The sequence below is a fragment of the Saccopteryx leptura genome, chromosome 6, assembly GCF_036850995.1.
Source record: "Saccopteryx leptura isolate mSacLep1 chromosome 6, mSacLep1_pri_phased_curated, whole genome shotgun sequence".
Lineage (NCBI taxonomy): Eukaryota > Metazoa > Chordata > Mammalia > Chiroptera > Emballonuridae > Saccopteryx > Saccopteryx leptura.
In genome coordinates this window covers 173,611,083-173,631,188 of record NC_089508.1, presented here as the reverse complement: position 1 = coordinate 173,631,188, position 20,106 = coordinate 173,611,083, and the positions used below count along the sequence as shown (strand labels likewise).

The following is a 20,106-nucleotide window of genomic DNA, read 5'->3' as shown; positions in this document are numbered from 1 at the left end:
GACGGAAGGCCACGTGGGAGCAACGGAAGGATGAAGTCAGCCTACGAAATGAAATGAGCTGGAGAGAGAGGAGGTGGTGGGTTGGTGAATGACATGTCGGAAAGAGAGATTCTGGAGGAGTTGTGGTATAGGCGCCTTATAAGGAATGAATAGGAGGAAGAGATTGGGGGAAGAAAACTTAGGGAAGGGAAAGCCCAGGGTGGTGAAAATTCCCCTCTTGCAAATTTTTACTCTACTCAAAATGAATCCAGGAGAGAGGTTAAATAGGAAAAGACAGGGAAGCCAAATGTTTAAGAAATGTGGAGTAACATGGTCTTTGAACACAATGATATGAGACTCGAGGAGTTTTAAGGAGAAGAACAGAGATCTGGAAGTAGCAATACCAAACCAGGAGGGTACTTTTCTGACCCCAGGCCTCTGGTAGGAGAGATGGGGGAGAGAAGGCCAGCCATGAGAAGTCTCCAGAGGGACCCGTCATGGGATTAAATCCAGGTTTTAATTAAAGAAGGTGATGAGCACAGTCTTTCTTTCTCTTTATTTTTTCAGAGTTGACATACAGTTTTAGTTTCTGGTGTACAACATAGTGATTAAATGTGTATAGAACTTATGAAGTCTTGACAGGCCTGCTGCTTTCTATCTGCAGCCATGGGACTTGCGTTCAGGTGGACTTCAGGGGGCTCTCAGTGATGGCTGTTCTATAATTTAGTAGCATGTTTGATGTGTCTCTGGGAAGTGGTGAGCACGGTGCTTGCTTACTCTGCCATCTTCACATTTCCTGAAGGCTTTGAAGATGTGGGGAACCTGTGGAAGAAGCCCAAAGATTGTAGTTAGATGGTGGCAGGATATGAGGAGCTGGGGTAACCAACAGTGATAAACACAGTCATGTGGATATTAGGGGCTGAAGGAAAAGGGTTCCCAAGAGCTCCTGGGATTCCCTTTGCCCCTGTATTTCTATTCCTGTGTCTGCATTTAGAAAAAGACCCAAAGACAATGTCTTCACTGCCCACCACCCTGCTATGACCTCTCCTTTGTCTGAACTGTCCTTACAGTGAGCACTTCTCTTTGTGTACTCTTTGATTCTGAGACCAGAGTTCTTCAACTAAACAAAGTTCTGGGGTGCAGAGGGCAGCCTTAGCTATGCAATTTCAGGGAATGACAGTGTCCTATGGGTACCCTAGGTGTTAATGAAGCCTCAAAAATGGATATTACTCTCTGATCACACCTTGTAAGGGCCCTGGTAACCATTCACCACCCAAGGTGGTTGTAGCGTAGATGCTATCCATTAGGGGTGATTCTCAGCATCCTAGCTGTAATCCCTTTCTTTCCTGTCCTGTTTAGAAAGCATATCATAGTGAGAGAGCCATGATTTCAGTGACAACCTTGCATCCTCACTAATGTTGAAATCACTTGCTTAAATCACTTTCAAATTTCAATACTTTGCTGTGAGGAAAAATTATTCAAGAGCCCATCTCACAATTGTTTGAAACATCAGTATCATAACCACACATCACGAGCTCCAGCAGTGGGAAGGTTGACGGGATAGATCAGAGTGCCTACGGATGATGGTTTGCATTTGCTACCTGTCCTGATTGTTATCAGTAACCTGAAGTTTTGGAGCAGTGAATTGAATACATTTCTTTATACTGGGAAGATTTTTCTTCTATTACAGTCGCTAGGCAAATTCATCAGGTTTGTAATCTGGCTTCACCTCTTAACAGTTTTATGATAGTTTGGCAAGTTAACTTCTCTGTCCTCAATTTCACCTCTTTAAAATGAGCCTAATAATTCATATACATCATGGGCTCAGTGCGAGGATTGAGTTAATACATGTCAAGTGCTTAGAACAGTGCCTAGTAGTGGGTAAGTGTGCAATAAATCTCATTGCTGGTATAAATATTATACTCATAGGTGTTTTTATGATTACAGCTTTCTCCACATAATGTCACTAAGATGTTATTTCATATGTATAGCATACATTTTTAAAGTTGCTTTACACTGTTTGGGAATGGAAGAGTTTTCACAGAATCATCCATAGTCTTTGATCCCAGCATTATTGAGATATATGACATATAACACTGTGTGAGTTTAATATTTGCAATGGGATGACTTGATCATGTATGTATTGTGAAATGTCTACCACAATAAGGTTAGTGAACACATCCTATACTTCAAAATAATTACCATTTGTTGTTCGGGTGAGAAAATGAATGCTCTGCTCTCATAGCAACTTTCAGTGTACAGTGTGGTATTGGTAACTGAAGACACCGTGGTGTCCATTAGCGTCCCAGAACTTATTTATCTTACAACCAAAAGCTCTCACTCTTTGACCAACATCTTTGATCTCTTCATAAACAGAAGTGTGATTGTTATGATTAATATCACTTATCTGGTGTTGGTCTAAACCCTGTGACAGGCACTGGTCTAAGTACTTTGTGTATATTAACTTGTTGAAATACCCTCTCATATAGTAATTTTATTGCTTTCAATGTACAGCTGAGAAGAAGAAAACAAGGCACAACATATTTTAGACAATCAAAGGGCCAGTAAGTGCCAGCGGTAGATACCATACCCAACTCTTCCGGCTTCAGCATCGCATGACCCCCGTACTCCAGAGCATCTCACAAGTAAACAGCAACATTGTAACTAATGGGGTCACACCTACAGTACCTAACACTGATCCAGGCAGCGCACAACCCTCTTCGAAGATGAATCTGCCACAGTGATGTCATCTCTGGGGAACAGCTACTCAGACTCAGTTATTCATTGATTTATCCATTCATTCAACAAATAGTCACTTAGTACTGTTTCTGGCACTGGTCTGGGCTCTGGGATAGAACAGTGAAGGAAACAAAGCCTCTGCTTTCAAGGAATTTGCATCTTATCCTAGTTGAAGGGAGCAGACAGAGCACCAAAGGCATAAATAAATGATGTGTTATATACTAAAGAACAATCAGTGGTATGGAGAAAATAATGCAGGGAAAGGGAACACATTTTGTATGTATATGCAGGGTGGGGGTCAATTTTAAATATGATACTTACAGAAGGCATCACTCTCGGGAAGGAGCCGTGTGAACAAATGCCTAAAGGAGGGAATGGGAGCCGACCGGGGGAATGGGGCCTCCGGAGGAAGAGGCTCGCATGCAGAGAGAACAGCAAGGAGGCCATTACGTCTCAATCAGGGTGATTCCGAGACGAGGCCAGACCATGCCATGTAGGGTCCTGCAGACCTGTGAAGGATTTCGTGTTTTCTGAGTTACACAGGGAGCCAGTGAAGGGTTATAAGCAGAGGAGAGACAGGATCTGACTGGCAGATTTTCCAGTATCCTATGATGGATATATTGTGACTGGGATACAGGGAGGCTTCTGGGAGGCAACTGCAGTATTTTAGGTAAAATTTGACACTGATGTGGCTAACAGCAGGATTGGCACCATTGATGAGTATTGGTAAGAGTGTAGGTATATACTGAAGATGGAGCCAACAGGACTCCACAAAGAGTCGATGTGGAGTCTGGGAGAAGCAAAGGCATAAAGATAATGTCATGGTTTTGTCTTGAGTGACGGAAAGAGAATGGAGTTGCCGTCAACTGGGATGTGGATAATTACAGATGGATCAGATCTGGCAAAGAATGGGGGAGAAGGGGAGATGTTACAGGGTAAGTTTGAGACCAGCTGCATTTGGGATGGCTCTTGGGCACTCAAAGGAAGATGCATGTTGGGAGGTTGCATGCTGTAGGAAACAAATCCTACCGTCACCTACAGAAGGAAGTGAGTGTAGATAGAGAAGACAAACCATCCTAGGAATAAGTTCTCCATTACTCCACAAAAGTTCCAGGGAGATGAAGAGAAAGCAGTAGAGGGTCATGTGGAGGAATGGGCAGTGACTAAGGAAGAACATGAAGAGAGTATGTATTTTTGGCAGCCAAACATAGAAACGTGGCACAGGAAAGAGGAGTAATTGGTGACGGATGCTGCAGTGGACAGGTGTCCACTGGAGGAGCAGTGTCCGGAGTGGTGGGATAACAGCCTTGTGAGAATGAGGTCAAGACAGAATGAGAGAAGAGGAATTGGAGACAAGAGGCATAAACAAGTTTCTTGAGTAGTTTCGCCATACAGAAGAGCAAAACCTGCGAGGACAAATGACAGCAGCAGAGGTTTGTTAAGAGGAGGGAAAAGGAAATGCCTGATTCAGGAGAGAGTGGAGGACTGGGAAGAGTGTGCGCCAGGCGCATGGGTAAAGGTGTAGGTTTCTGGTGGAAGTACAGAAGTCTCGTTTCAGGGACAGAGACCCAGGCTCTGGAGCAGACTTTCTGGGTGTGATCTTAGCCCAGAGGTGCCCTCGCTGGATATCTTGAAACAATTTAACCTCTCTGAACCCCTGTGGTACTTAAAAAATACTCAGCACGGGGCTCCATTCGCTGTTGTTATGAGACAAAATGAAGCTTAGCAAAAGGGAAACTTTCAGCTGACTTCCCGGCTTCATTGACTACAGCACGTTTTCTCTGAAACTTGAGCTAACACGCGCCTCCCTCTGCTGGATTCCTCCAACGGCACACTCAGATCCGTGCACTTCGCGCACACTCTGCCTCGGATGTGACATGGGCTGCTTAGGAAAGTAATTATCCCAGCAAACCAAGCTGCGTGGAAAGATAAACTGCTTAGGGATTAAAATTGCATATTTTCTGTAACCCGACGGCACACATGTCCCATCCGGCTGGTTGCTTGTCTCATCCATCTCCCCAGGACACCGCCCGTCACCGCTCTCCTATCAGCACCTTCTCGGCGTGGTGGTGGGAGGTGGACTCCGAGACCATCTCTGCGCCCCCGTCTCTAAGGGATGAGCTACAGGGGACACTGCCACACAGAGGCACAGGGGTCGTGTCAATTTAATAGACTGGAAAAATTCTTTCCCTCTGGGGAGAAAGGAGGGGGTTTCATTAAGGGCTCTAACGCTTAGGAGCAGCTGGCCATTGTGGCTGTCTCACTGGCAACCTTTTCTGGACCAATATTGATGAAAGAGGGAAGTAGCCTCGGGAACTAAGTCAGCCTTGTGTGTGGGAGTGGTCATTCTAGCTTCGCAGAAACTGTCACGTTGCTGCCGTTCTCCCGGCCCTGGCTGCAGGGGACAGAAACGTGTGCTGGTTGGATCGTCTGTCTGGTTGTCAGACAAAATAGGAGGAAGAGGACTGAAGTGAGATAGCAGAGGTTGAAGTTAGAAAGGAGGACGGAGGGAGGAAATCATGAAGTCAGCCACAGATCCTTATTAAGACAGAACGCATTCCTCAGTCCCAGATGGAGCAGATGTCCCCCTTCCTGAAGGCTGGGAGTGGACAAGACACACGGCCGTATGTTCCCTTCAGGTCTAGGATTCTCTGCGCCACAGCTCTGCCAGTCGAGGCATTCCCTGCCTCCGAGACCATGCCTCCCCCACCTCCCCTGTAAGCCCGAGCATCACCTGAAAGATGGGCCTCACGACCTCACACCTTCACCCTGTCTATTGACTCGAGTTTGTTCTGTTTCCTCCTGGCTTCTTATTTCAGCACAGATGACGACAGGCACATAGAGGTACTCGATGAGCTCTGCTTGCATGCTAATGCTCTGACACACACTCAGTAATTTTGTGACAAGATCAATACCTGCAAAAGCCCCCAACTCCAGTCGGCGTTCCCATGTGCACTCCCTGCTCCCTAGGCTAGAACTGTCCATGGTGCTACTCTCCCTGAGGACGGTGTCTGTACCCTGTCCGCAGAACACAGCCTCGCACATCAAGTGAGCACTGACTGAGCAGGTGGGACAGCAGTGTACACACGTGGAGGGACCCAGCCCAGTCTCACCGGATGGAGGCACATCCTCAGACTGTGCAATATGCTTGCACTGCAACGTCTCTGTGTCTGCAAAGCACCCCCTCACAGGCACCAGCTTTGACCCACACACACAACACGTCCACATCTTCATCACTGAGCTTCAGAAAACAAACCTGCAGACTTGCATGTCATGGAGGAGGGGGCACCCAGGATCATCCCCGATTTGAAAGTTGAGAGGAAGAACAACGGTATGGGGCCCAGGGATACAGCACTAGAAGTTCTGTCCCTCGGGCTGCCAGGGAAGCTATGGGACAGGAAATTTATAGGAACACAAATCGTATTCTTATTACATCATCAAGGAAGTGTTCAAAGAAGGTCTAGGGAATGGTCAAGAATGTCAGAGAAAGGATTTCTGAGTTAGGGGAAGAGATCAGTTAAGATCTTTAAAATGCCTTTCATTTGGAAAAGGCAGTGTTCAGAAAATAGATACAGAGAGCCACGATAGTAAATTAAGAATATTATAATAACAGTTATTGCCTGACCAGGTGGTGGTGCAATGCATACAGCATCAATCTGTGCAGGGTCACCAGCTTGACTGTGGGATCATAGACATGGGTCCATGGTAGCTGGCTTGAACCCAAAGGTCACTGACTTGAGCAAGGGGTCAGGGGCTCAGCTGGGACCTTCCCAGTCAAGGCATGTATGAAAAGCAATCAATGAACAAGTAATAAGTGCTGCAACTATGAGTTAATGCTTCTCATCTCTCTTCCTTCCAGTCTGTCCTCTTTCTCTTTCTCAAAACAAAATGAACTATAATAATAATTATTTACTAAGTACACACTGTTTTCCAGGCATTATGCTGGCCCTTTACGGTAACTAACATTAGCCTTACAACAGCCTTATTAAGGCAGGCACTTTTCTCATGCCCATTGCAAAGACAAGGGAAGTAAATAAACTCTGCAAGGTCACTTCGTAGGGAACTATCAGACTGGCAATCCCAACCCAGGCAGTCTGCCTCCAGAGCCTGCACTGTCAGCCACAATCCCCACTGCTTCTTCCGATGGAAGAAAACTACCTCCTGTGAGCAGTAAAGCTCTTTTAAATTGGAAAACACAAAAGGCTTGTCTACAGGTGGATGTTCTGGCTGGGACCTGGAGAAGCCAGCTAGCTGTGGGGTAGGGGTCAAAGCCTTCTAGAAACAGGAAATGTCTTATGACCCTGAAAGTGTAGGTGCTTTCAAAGACCTGAAAGGAGAAATTGTCATGGGAGTAAACTGAGGCCGTGAGAAAGGGATTCAACATAAGACCCGAGGTCTGGGCTGGAGTCAAATGACGCAGGTCATGCTTAGAGACTCTGAATTATTTAATTTCACAGAGTGGGAAGGTCTATAGAGTGGGAAGGATGGATATACCATTCAGCTAGTTTACAGATGAGGAATAAAGCCCGGAGAAGGTAATACATTCCCCAGGGTCCTTAGGAGGCTGTTGTGATAGTCCAAACAGGATCAAGAAACTCATCATTATTCTTGTAAGCGGCTGTGACTGAGAGTTTGTTTGATCCTGTGCTGTGGCATAGCCAAGCCAAAGCTGAGTAGTACTGTAATGAGTAAGAGTTGGTTTCCAAAGGGTCACAGATATCTAAAAAAAAAAGAGAGAGACAGAGAGAGAAGTAATAGAGGCTTAGAAGGAATGGCGTTTTCAAAGACCCTGAGAGTAAACAACACAAGAAGTCGTAGACTCCAAGGGGCTGAAGTTGCCTAGTCCAAGGAGAGTGGCACAGGAGGACACTGAAGAATTGGTCTGAGGATGTAGGAGCCTGTAGGGAGTGTCAGAGTTTTCCATCTAATCCTAAGGCCATTAGAAAGTCGAGGGCCAACAGGATGATGTGTATGAAAGGGACAGTTTTACTTTGCAAGTCATAAAGCGTGAACCGTTACATTCTTTGCACAACTTCCATAATGTTTTCCATGAAAACTTAAAAGGGACCCTTTTACCCGGGAACACTGAATGCTGCCAATCAGCAGAACTCCTCACTCATAAATTGACAGCATAAGTAAATAGGTATCATCTCACGTACATTCTCTTATGTGAGCACGCCATTGTAACCACAGTCAACAGAATTAACAATACTTAACTAATGTTTGAGAGAGAGAGAAAAGACCAAGACTTACAGAAAAGAGAGCCCCAAATATAACAGAAAACCCTATTCATTTGAATTAAAAAAAAAAAGTCATTTGGCCCAAGCCTATTAGCACTAAGGTACCACAGAAATCCTGTAATTTTAGAATCCTCATTCTTGGTGAGAAGACATATGTCACAAGCTATTGATTTCCCATTTGCAGACACGGGCCTAGAAATGGTGTTTCTGACCTCTGGCTCAGTCCAACACGGCCGTCTCTGTGGACCAGAGGGAAAACCCAAGGAGTCAGCCTAGTTTTCAGAGGCCACAAGAGAATCAATGTAGGCCAAGATCTGCCAGGAATTGCTGCCTCTCCCGCTAATCCATTTTTTACTACATCAGCCTAAAGTGTAGCATGGTGTCTGCATGTTTCATGTCTGTCAGCATCCCAGAGGGCTTCCGCTGGCATGGTTACTGCCCAGACATCCATCGGAGCCCTGTAACAAGTAGCGAAAGCCAGACATAATTTAGGACCCTGGACAGAGTCTGGAAGCGCTGTTTGAAGCCAGTATTGTATCCACAGGCCTGGTGGGAATATAGCTGATGACAGTTTAATACAGCTGCAGTATTATAGCAATTTATTTTCAGACATCTGCACAATGCTCTCTCTTTCCACTTTTCTAAATGCCACAGTGAGACATGTTTATAGGAGCCCCGAGAAAGGCCCATGGTATAGGAGGAAGAAGAGAAATCAACCATGGCTATATTACCTCCAAGTTTCCATAGATCTCAGCTGAACATAATAATCAACACACGCATGTACATTTCCAAATCTACATTGACTTAGAGCCTCTGTCTTCCAATAGGCTGGAGGATCTATTCCAGACAGCTTACTTGGAAATCAGAACCCTCTACCACCCATCCTCACAGTGTCTCTGTTCATGTACGTCTTGAAAACCACAGACCTATATTTCCAATTCCTCAGGCGCCAATCCCTGGCACTTCTGTGGGAAGGTTCCTGTGTGAATATCTCTTCCATGGGGGGCTACTGTTTGGTTTGGAATACAGTCATTCTACCCTAACTCCCCACCAAGGTCAGAGCTGGTAGAGAACAAACACAAGAGGAAGAGGAGACCAAAAAATATTAGCATATTCCTGGTCAAGAATGGGGTTTCTCACCCCCTCAGACACCTGAAATTACATTGAACTGCACAACCCGGGCCAGGGAGCACAGCCTGGCACAGGAGAGTATCACACTGAGAACCGACAGGTGCGCCAAGATAGGAGGTGAGCTAAGCGTTTTCCAAGTTCTATGTCTAATCGCAACAAGAGATCAGATGATAGCTTTTTGAAAGGGAGAAATCCCCAGGGGGATGGAGGGAAGCAGAGGAACTTTCTCCCAAACACATCCCTACGTTCCTGTTTTGAAAGCCAGCAGGACTGCAGGGATATGGAAAAAAACAGTCCCCTCTTCCAGCCCCAAATGGAACTCCCAAACATGCCCCTCACCCTGGTCCCAATTCATGGACTTCTTCTCTGAAAACCATCACCCAGAATGGAGGGCTAGACCCTGGAATATCCCCTTCAACTCTCTCCTCTCCTTCCACCCGGCACAGGCAATGAATTACTGGGCTGTAGAGGTTATTATTTTTATGCCTTTCTTCTCTTCTGACTCCATTGTTACAGAATCGCTTGCAGCCCTCATCCCGTCCAATCAGCCCACCTGCCCGGTGCCTCTGGCCGAGCAATCAGAGCACGGGCAGTGAGCCAGGTGGCACGGGGTCAGAGTCTGGCTCCGTCGCTTTGCAGCCAGCCGGTCTGTCCTTCGGAAAGTCATGTGACGTCTCTGAGTCTCAGTCTCCGTGCCTGTAAATGGAGGGAATGATGGCACTGACCCCTGGGTTGCAGTGAGGATTAAAGGAGAGAATGCGAACGAAGCCCTTACAATATAGTGCCGGGTACCTCGTGACATCTCCAAAACAGCAGTCACCATGATCGGTATTCGTAATGACTAGTTGTTGAAGATGAAAAGCAAGTTTGGAGGAAGCCGAGTTTTCATACAATTAGCTGTGTGCGTGCGTGTACATATTTTGATATGTTTTGATTGTAGGTCAAAGTATGGGCTGATAAATACCTTGGTGTTAACACGACGGTAGTTACCTACGAGGTACAGCTGGGGGAGGGTGCCTCTCATCCACTTCCCCCAACACATCCACATCCTGTGTGATGGTTGCCAAGTGGGCGTGCCCTGTTTGCCTGTTTAAAGAAAAGGGAGTGTGCCACTATCACCTTCTAGCATTCATTTAGATTACGCTTGTGTTGTGACGTCCCAAATGTGGACATTTGGAAGTAGTAATCCCCTACTCGAAATTTTGCCTTCAGAATGAAATCCAAAGGCATTAGTAGGCTTAGGCAAAACCCTTGCTAATCCAGCATCTCAACTTACTCTGCTAATCTCCTCTACTGCTACTGTCCCTCCCGGGTGAATCTTTGCCCGTACTCTGTCCTCCCTGCAACGCAGGACATCTCTCCCCTTGAGTGTTCCACCATTCTTTTTTATTTTTGCAAGAGAGAGACAGGAAGGTAGAGAGATGAAAAGCATCAACTTGTAGTTGTGTCACTGTTGGTTGTTCACTGATTGCTTCTCATATGTGCCTTGACTGGGGGGCTCCAGCTGAGCCAGTGACCCCTTGCTCAAGCCAGGAACCATGGGATCATGTCTCTGATTCCACATTCAAGCAGGCGACCTTGGGGTTTTGAACCAGAGTCCTCAGCATTCCAGGTTGATGCTCTATCCACTGTGCCACCACTTGGTCAGGTGAGCATTCCATCATTCTCTATGCCACAGTGAAGTGCCATTTCCTCTGCCATGAATGCCCTTCTCTAATTCTAGGCTGTGTGGTGCCCTTTTTCGTACACTGCATGAGCATGTGATACTCTGCCAGTCTTTCTGGGCTGGGTCCTGTGGTCACCAGTCCCAGTTGCCTTACCTATTCTTAGTCATGGCCATAAGAACACTCTGTGGTTTGGGTGGTGCTTTGTGTCTGCCCCCCTGGTACTCACAAGACCTTTCTCACTTAGCTGGGGTCCTGCAGATTCACTCTGTAATGGATGGCACTGCTGGTCACGTCAGACTGATCACCTCCGTCTGTCTGAGATAGTACATGACTTCAAGGAAACTTTCATCCAATGATTTTACTGGATGTGAATATGATTTTGCTTATGCAGGATCACCAAACTACATGTTATCAACGGAAGGTAAAGTTGTGAAAAGATTGTTTTTTGTTTTACTCTGGGCAGTCAATCAGGAAGGAGAAAGGGAGTATATGTGTGTGGCAGGGGTGTTGTGATGAAAGAAGGTGGTATATTGTTGTCTTATTTCCAACATCTATTGTCAAATTTTAATCTCTTTTACAAATGATGATTTTTGAAAACCTACAGCTGAATTTGGTCAGCTGTCCAATAGCAGAGGAGAAAATGGTTTAAAGGAAGCTAGAGTAATACATTTGTAATAGTATTCTCCATCATAATACAGAGTAGTATGAAATTGGTCAGAGGGCCTTCATATGGTAATGAAATTTGAATAGCTTTATGCAAAGATATGCAATGCTTTGTGACTGTTTAAAGCACAAATGTCATTTTAAGTTTTATAACATACTGGGATGGATAGAAAATTAGTGTCTTTTATGTTTGATTCCTGAATCTTTCAAGTAAAAGAGTCTCAGCATATGGGCCAAAAAAAAAAAAAGGGACAAAAACACCCTGAAATGGAATATTAATGAACTCCAGTGTACTGGTCTTTCTTGTTATGATTAGTGCTGCTTGGGCCCTGGTAAGAATTTTTTGTTAAACCAACCTACCTACCTCCAGGTAAAGAAGCTGTTCTGTTATATATATATATATATTATATATATATACACATACACACACACACACACACACACACACACACACACACACACACACATATATATATATTATTGTGTGGGAACTTGGATGCTGTATTTCTGATAGTTAGGTTCCCCGGTCACTCCAGAGTACTGTGTGTAGGGTAAGGTAAGGGGTGAGCTGTGCTGTTTAGGGCAAATGGACTAGCACCGTGTACCGAGAGCTAATGTTTCTGCCACTAGGCAGCAGAAGTACCTGTGTATGAATCAGGTAACTGCATTTGCATCCATTGGTTGAGGATTCTATAGACCATTCTGTTGGCTTATCCATCTATACTATTCTTTGTAATTTCTAGTGCTGGAGAATTCATCTTGATGTCTGGAAGCAAAGCCTGTGGGACTGTGGGTATTTAGAATCAGAGTGTCAATTTCCACAGAAAAATGCCTGCAATAATTTTTAGTGGGATAAAATATAGAGAGATATATCTGTGAAATACTGGGTATTGAATTCATGGGTCTGAAGTACTCTCCCTGATGTCAGCGTTCTTGTATTTCTCTCAGAAGTGTTGTATAGCTTTGTGAAAAGGGGTTTTGTCATCTGTTGGTAGATGCCTCCCTAGATATGTAATGTTGTGAGGATTCTAATGTGACTGGTTTCAAGTATGTATTTGCTAACTGTTGCTTGTGTATGAAAATGCAGTTGATTTTCATATCCACCAACATTACATTGGGGTCACTGAATTCTGACGTTGTATCTGAAGTGGAGTTTTCACGGTCAGGTAGATGTACGTATATGAAGATGCTTACAGATAATGGGCAGACAGCGCATGGCATCTCAAAGTGGTGTTAGTGTTACTTCTATTCCATTTCTGTTCCCGAAACATTACATGGGAAAGTACAATTAAAGTTATTCCATTTTACAGTTGCATCTAAGAGAATCAAATCCTTAAGAATACAGAATGTTGCCAACCACAGTTACAGGGGACCCAGGTAACTGGAGAGACATGCCACATTCATGGGTTGCCAGACTGAATATGGTGCAGATAGCAATCCTACCCAAATGCAGCCAAAGGTTCCATGGAATTCCAATCACATGTCCAGGTGGCTTTTTGTCTTAGAGGAGGAAGGGGAATTGATAAGTTGACCCTAATAGACATATGAGAATATAAAGGAAGGACTCAAAATAGCTAAAACAATTCTGAGGAGAGAACAACACATTGAAGGGCCAACACTACCTGATTTCTAAATTTCCTATAAAGGTACTAAAAATCAGAACAGTGTTGACACAGGGATGAACATGCAGACCCAAAGGACAGACCAAAAGTTAAGAAATCACCCTTGCATTATGCTCAGGCCAAGGCAATTCAAAGTGGAAGGGAAGGCTTTCCACCAGATGACGCTGGGGCCATTGCATAGTCATATGCAAACATGGATCCTTACTTTACATTACACATGAAACTGAACATGCATCATAGGGCAAACTGTGACAGCTACAAATAGAAAACATCTGAAACAAAGCACAGCACACACTCTTTAGGACCTTAGAATGAGACAAAGATTTCTTAGACATGACACTGAAAGCTTAGCCAAAAAAGATAAACTGGATTTTCTCCAAATGACAATCTTTGTTCTTCAAAATATGCCATTAAATAAAGAGAACAGCCACCAAGTAGGAGAACGGCCACAGCCTATTTGCAAATTAGATATCTAATAAATGACTTCTGTCCTGACTATATAAAGAATCCTTATAACCCAAGAAGAACCTGATTGCATTTTCACATGAGCAAAAGCTTAGTCTAAATTTCATTACAGACAATACACAGATGGCTCATAAGCACAGAAAACGATATTCAGTATGATCAGTCATTAGGACAAGGAAGATGACACTACAATGCAACACTACACCTGTACGAGTATGGCTCTACTCAAAGAGCTTACCATGACCAAATGGTGGCAAGGATGTGGAGAAACTAAAACCCCATACATTGCTGGTGGGACTGTAAAACAGGACAGGCATTGTTATAAATAGTTTCTAAAAATGTTAAAGATATACTACCATATGACCCAGCAATTCAACTTCTAAGTAGCTGACTCAAATAAATGACAACATGTATTTCCATTGCCAAGACTTGTACACAAGTGTTCTTGCAGCACCATTTCTTTTTTTCTTTTTTTTTTGTATTTTTCTGAAGTTGGAAACAGGGAGGCAGTCAGACAGACTCCCGCAAGCACCCAACCGGGATCCACCCGGCACGCCCACCAGGGGGCAATGCTCTACCCATCTGGGGCATTGTTCTGTTGCAACCAGAGCCATTTTAGCACCTGAGGCAGAGGCCATGGAGCCATCCTCAGTGCCTGGGCCAACTTTGCTCCAATGGAGCCTTGGCTGCGGGAGGGGAAGAGAGCGACAGAGAGAAAGGAGAGGGGGAGGGGTAGAGAAGCAGATGGGCTCTTCTCCTGTGTGCCCTGGCCGGGAATCGAACCCAGGACTCCTGCATGCCAGGCTGATGCTCTACCACTGAGCCAATTGGCCAGGGCTTTGCAGCACCATTTCTGATAGCCCAGATGTGCATCCTGATAAAGGGACACCTGAAATCCACACGGTGAAATATTACTAATCTAGAATAAGCACAACAAACTACTGACTCATTCTACATATGGATAAACCTCAACACTATGATGCTGAGCAAGAGCAGCTAGACACAGAGACCAGATATTATCTACCTGCATATGATAAAATTTTCAGAGGAGGTCAATTCATAGACACAGATGAGGGGTTGTCTAGGGTCGGGAGTGGAAATAGGAGCAGTAATTCATTGGAAGCAAGCAGAGGGAATTTCTCAGTTCTGACACTAAATTATTAAGATAATGGTTGCCCAACCCACATCATATCCACCCATTTATAATCTGCAAAATTAATTGAAGGTGAGAGAATCAGAGTAATGGTTTCCTGGAGAAGGTGGTAATGACAGTGACTCAAGGACACTTCCTGGGGATGCTGGAGATGTTCCACCTCTTCACCTGTGTAGTAATCACATGGCTATATTCACTCGGTGAACATTATTCAAACATTTGACTTACAGTGTGTGGGCTACCCTATAGGAGTACTTTTATACATAGCCCACAAAATAAAAAACAAACAGAATACTGACCCATTTTAGAAGACAGAATCCTGTTGTGGTCAATTCCTTAAATCTCCTCGAACTATCTGTTCTGCTTTTATTTGGGGGGATATTCATTGAAAAGACTGATAACCTTTTTAGTCTGAACACACAGTATCTCTGGCCAGCTCATTCTCCACACCTTCATGTGCCAGGGAGGAGAGCCAGCCCTCTCCAAACTCATTTGGCTTTTAAATCAAAGCTGGGCTCCTTGTACATTACAAAGACTTCCATGTTTCTCTCTGTTAAGAACCCAAGTGCAGCATTCTCCCCCTCTTGGAATACCATGAAATTGATGCTGGCATGCATTCCACATGGCATCTGAACCATCCCAGCTGCATACAGCACCTTACACTATCCCTGTTCTCCGTGGCGCTGTGGAGGGAACACAGGCAAGGGGTAGCAGCAGCCATGGCGGGTAAGGAAAACCACACCAGACTGATTTGCAAGGATGGGTCCCTGTTAGGAGCTCTCTGTGTGCCTGGACATGTCACACAATTCTCACGATTTTCCCCCAGAACCAGAAGTCGCTGATCTAACTTGACCAACGTCATCAGAGCACTGAGAAGGTCAAATGAGATGACAGTGTAAGAGGCTATCCCACTCATCCAGTGTCACCCAAGGCCACGTCTTGGCCTTAATAACAGCAGTGAGTAAGCAAGTTAGAAAATGTAACTTTCTTTCCATGGTGCAGTTTTTACAATAGCAGTTATAATGAGTTCCCTGCAAAGTGCCTTATCTGCTAATATCGGTTCCCCACGTGGTATAGAAATGGGTTCTCTAACGATCTGCATACCAAGCCAAATCTGATATGATCCCAGGGGCAGTGTAATTCTTCAGAAGGAGATTAGAGAGAAATGCAGAAGCCTCACCATTATTTCTACCCCGATACACCTAAGATGGACAACACACTCGTGGCCATTGGCGCCACTCCACAAGCTGTGAGGGTGGTCAGGGCAGAGGATGTGAGAGCACAACTTCTTACAGAACTGGATTGGATGCTCTAGGGGCCAAGGAATTAGTGGTTTGAGGTCAAGTACCCTCTTCTGAAAAATTCCAACATGCCCTCCTAAGGATTAGGCTTCTCACTGAGAACAACTCAGACTCTAAGCCAGCCATCGTGCCCAGCACTCTACTGCACTTATGCCTGGTAAGTCATCTACACAGAAACTCATCAGAGTTTTTGATAAGGGACCTTAGATCATGTCACTGTAGTGCTTATAAACCCTGTCATGGAGTACCCTTGCATATAGACACAATCCTTCAATACCTCTCCCTGTCTCCAAGGCCTCGTGTGGTCTGTCCCTGTCCGTCTTTCTGACCAGGCATGCGCCACGCTTCCTGGGGCTCAGCCACACTAGCCCAAAGGTGCTTCCTTTGCTGTTTCTTTCTAGGAATACTCTCAATCCAGATGACCAGGAAACGGGATCCTTTTGCTCCTGGCTCGATGGCATCTCTACAGACAGGCCTTTCTTGACCATCCCAGTTGCAATATCCTCAAAAGGGTTAAATCCCTGGGCCATGTACACAAAGGGGCAGAGCAACAACTAGAACCTAGACCTTCCAAAGTCGGGCTCAAAAGATGTCGTCCTTGGAAGGGTCAGGGTAGAGTTTGCTCTTTATCCTGAGACAAGGATTTCCACTGAAAACTCTGATTCCAATGGAGGCAAGAATTCTTCACGCTGGGTTGGGTTTCTTTCTCTCCTTAGTCTAGAAAGAACTACAATGAATATAATTAAGGCCACATTTAAAGTGACGGAGAGGGAGGACGTTATGAGAGATGGAAGTGAAGGACATTTGAGATCTCAAATGTAGGAGGACTTCTTTATTTCTCTTCATTACCGCCATTGTTGGTCTAATGCCAGCTCTTCCCATCAAATGGGCCCCATGAGACACTGAAAGCCGAATAAACATACCGCCTAAGACGAAGTGATGGAGGCAGGAGGGGAATTTTCCACTTAGAAATAGCTATTCCTTGTGTCGAAATTTCCCAGGGGCACAGGGTTACCCAGCTGAGATAATTGCTAATTACGGCTGGGCAGTCCAGGCAAGCAGCCAGACCAGTACCCCAATGTTTTCTAAGGGTCAGCCATTGATTAGATTCCTGGCTCTTGATTAAATGTCACTGAATTATTGACTCATTAATCTTCAGGCCTTTCTGGGAGAGACCCTAGCGTGGCATTGGAAGTTGTTGCCCAGAAATTCTTCCTCAGTCCCTCTCTTTTACATTGAATCCTTTGGGGAAACATTTTATGACTCACTCTATTTTCCTTTCTACCCAGCTACCTTCTTCAGCTTCTTCCACTTGCTAATGACTAATGAGTGTATTCCCTTCTCCGCTAAAGGCATAGCATGGTCAGTTTAATGGTTTTCTCTGCACAGGAATATTCACATAAGGGCACTTGGGACCGAGAAAGCCTAATGCACCTTGTAAGCACCTCCTTACAAACTAATTGGGGAGGCCGTAAAATCAAACCTCATGGGTTCACAATGCCACTGAACTACTGACCACCTATGTCACGCCTTGGTAAAGGGACTTAGTCTCGGTGACTTTCTGATAGCTTATCTACAACAGCTAGAAAATAATACTGAGCCCAGTAAACAATGAGTAGGAATATGAGACTCCAGACCTCAGCCTCTTCCTCACCTGGCTTCTCCCTTCGAGGAGGAGTAGCCCTGTGCTCCCCAGGGACAGAGTCCAGAGGACACCCAGGCAGATCCTGCTGGCCCGGAAAACACTACATCTCACACTAAATCCCACTGGAAACTGTGGCTTTTATCTCATGATGGAAGATGACCGACTACTAATTATTGAGCTTTTTTTATACATTCCAGGCATGGTTCTGTGTGTTTTATATATGGACGTTTAGTTAGTCCTCCTAAAACCAAATGGAGTCAGTACTGAGGGACAGACAGCGGGCACTCGGGCCACCACCATGGCAACAACTAGTCCAAACCCTATGTTTTAAAGAAGGGGAAACTGAGGCCCTGAGATGGTAAATAACTGGTCTAAAGACACACAGTTAAGAATGGCAGAGCCAGATCTAGAACCCAAGTTCCTATTGTCAGCTATAGAAGTGGGTGACATTCAGTCCATGATTCAAGCCGGGCTCAAAATTTAATTTTCTTCAGACTAAGGAACAAGTAAACAGGACATTAGAATCCTATTTAGTTATAAAAAACACAACATAGCTTTGAAAATATTTAGTAGTGATATCTTGAAACACAAAATAGGAAGAGGGAGGTCTTCCTACTTCTGGTTAAATTTGCCATTTTTTGTCCCTCTACTTTTCTCCCTCGCTTACCCATGGGATGGGAACCTTCCCACCTAGTCTCAATTGTCCTCGAGCCGATCCCTGTACATAGGCTCTGAAGGCCATTTCAAGGGCATTACTCCTGCCCTTTTATGCATTCTCTCTTTCTCCTGGGTCTTTCCCCTCAGGTCATCTGTGACACTTTTTATCATCTTAAAAAGTCGGATCACACCAAGACAACTCACTTTGTCCTCCCTTCCTCTCCAGCTGCCTCCCATGTCTCTGCTTCTCTTCATGATGTAATTCCTGGAAGGATTGAACACTTCTTCCCTCCAGAGCCTCTCCCCCAATTTTCTCTGGAACGCACTCCTTTTAAACCATCACCCGCCCTTCTCTCAGAACTTTTCTTCCCAGGATCGCCGCTGCTCTCCCACACTGCTGAGCCCAGCTGCCCTGCCCCGCCCACTTCCTCTTGCCCCACCATGGCACTGAGTGTGGCATACTCTCCTCACTTGGTTTCCGGGAAACCACATGGTCCTGGTTCTGCTTCCCTCTTCCGCCTTCATCGCCTGGCTGCTTTCTCCGATTCTTCCCTCCTCTTACTGTGGGACTAGGCCATGCCTCCATCCTCGTTCTCTACCTCACGCCCGCTGATCTCATCTGTTTTTAGTTTGTAAATACCACCTCGATGTGGATGACCACACCAAGTGTCTGTGCCCCTGTCCAGAACCCTCTCCCCAATGTAAGCTGGTTGAAATAATGGGAGCTCCTCCAATTGGTGGCCTGCCATCTTCTGGCACCACTTCCTCTCTTTCTGTTCAGAATGCTTCCAGTCTTCTCCTGTGCACCCCACGCTGATGGCCTCCAGGGCAAGGCAGATTTCTTATGCAACTCACCATGTTATGTAAGGAACACCCGTGTGGCTATTGTTCATGGTTTTCTTGCTTGTGTAAAGACCATTCATGAAGCAACAGGTTAGAGAAAGCCTAGCCTAGTGAAGGGGAGGAGAGAACCCGTGATTTCAGGTAGGATAAAGGGGTAGGACCAGGGCACCACGAACATCCAAACAGCTGCCTGCTCGGTCTCACACCGTAGATGACCAATCCTGAGTATCCGCAGCAGATGTCCTGTGAACACTGGAGCGTTGCTCTCACCCTTGAATTATATTACCAGATTGCTATTATTTTAATAGCTCATTCATATCAACAATCATCACTGCCTCTCTTCTTTAGAAGAAGAGAATAATAAAATCCATCTAAAGACGGAGGCTCCTCTCATTTCATAATCCAGTTTGCTCAGCTATAAAATGGGCAAATTAACTCCTTATCTTCCAAGAGGAAGGTAAACACTGTATTACAAAATACAGTATTGCTTATTAAAGTGAAGCGTTGTGAATATATAAAAACATAATTTGTAATTATGCAGAAAACCCCATTTGCTACAAGGGGCCATGGAATAATCCAGCCTGAAGCAGATGGTATTTGTAGAAGTCTCACTACAGGTAGACAAGTAGGCTGCGTAATTTAAAAGCAAAGCTACCCACAGGCTCTTAAATCTCAATTTATGTCAAGAGTATTCACTTCTAGAAGATCATCTCTTTCCGGAACACAGCATGGTTGTAGATAAACCAGAAGCTTCTATAATTAAAGAGATGGTTCTATTTCCTGTTGATCCTCCCACTACAGTTTTAAGACACAGACGCTGAGAAACATTGTTACCTCCAAAGGCTGAAGATAAAATTCCCATGGCTCTGACATGTTTCCTTTCTCTTGGAAGTTTATGCGCCTTAAAAATTGAGATCAAAGAATGAATTTCAAGGCAATGGCTGTCATTGCTTTACCTAGGCAGGATAATAAAGGCTTGAAATATTAGACTGAGGTTATTC

At 44.9% G+C, this 20,106-nt stretch overlaps 1 long non-coding RNA gene across 1 annotated transcript in view; it reads right to left on the bottom strand.

Moving 5' to 3' along the window:
• Positions 1 to 520: 520 nt before the first annotated feature.
• Positions 521 to 20,106, bottom strand: part of LOC136377601 (uncharacterized) — a 32,500-nt gene continuing 12,914 nt past the window's right edge. The window contains exon 2 of the long non-coding RNA XR_010746333.1: positions 521 to 801. This is a non-coding gene — a long non-coding RNA (uncharacterized lncRNA). The remainder of the gene's footprint in view (positions 802 to 20,106) is intronic.